Below are 738 nucleotides of genomic sequence, written 5' to 3'. Positions count from 1 at the left end.
AAAATTGATAGAACTACAAAGAGAAATAGACAAGTCTGAAATTATAATGGGATATGATAAAATACCTCTGTCAGTAATTGATAGAGGCAGTAGACAAAAATTATTAGTAGTGTGGACAATTTGAACAGCATGGCTAACAAAACTACTTAATGTCCACATATAGAAATCTGCCATCAACAACCATAGAATGCATATTATTTTTCAAGCTCACATGGAGTATGAAGATGTTGGTTCCTCCAAATGCATCTGTAGATTCAGTGCAACCCCAGTCAAACTACCACGCAGATCCTTTTGTAGTTCCTAAGTGATGATTGGGTTTTCACCCTCATACATGAGATGTGCCGCCCTCAAACCTTGTTACGATATAGGCACATTAACCATCTGACATGAAAACAAAACAAAATACCAGTCAGGTATTTTCCAGGATCTGACAAACTTATTCTAAAATTAACCTAAAAATACTTATATTAAAAGACTGAGAATAGTTAAGACACCCTTGAAGAAAAACGGATACTAAAATTAATGACAGAATAATTAAGAGACCTTTGAAGGAAAAAAAAAAAAGCTTGAGAAAACTTGCCCTGCTCACTATCAAGACTTGTCAATTTATAATGATTAAGATAGTGTGATATTGGCATGAAGACTGAAAAGTAGACCAATGGGATAGGAGACATAACCCAGGTATCTATTTATATGTGCATATTAGTATATAAGTATATATATATATAAGTTATACAA

The 738-nt window shown here is 33.1% G+C and overlaps 1 non-coding gene across 1 annotated transcript; it reads left to right on the top strand.

Moving 5' to 3' along the window:
* The first annotated feature begins 285 nt into the window (after positions 1-285).
* LOC119618696 (small nucleolar RNA U13) lies at positions 286-387 on the top strand. Its single transcript, XR_005235067.1, has one exon. It is a non-coding gene; the product is annotated as a small nucleolar RNA U13 (small nucleolar RNA).
* The last annotated feature ends 351 nt before the right edge of the window (positions 388-738 follow it).

This window comes from Chlorocebus sabaeus, chromosome 18 (genome assembly GCF_047675955.1).
Source record: "Chlorocebus sabaeus isolate Y175 chromosome 18, mChlSab1.0.hap1, whole genome shotgun sequence".
In the NCBI taxonomy this organism is placed as follows: domain Eukaryota; kingdom Metazoa; phylum Chordata; class Mammalia; order Primates; family Cercopithecidae; genus Chlorocebus; species Chlorocebus sabaeus.
The sequence above is the reverse complement of the archived record's forward strand: the minus strand, read 5'-3'. Positions and strand labels throughout refer to the sequence as shown.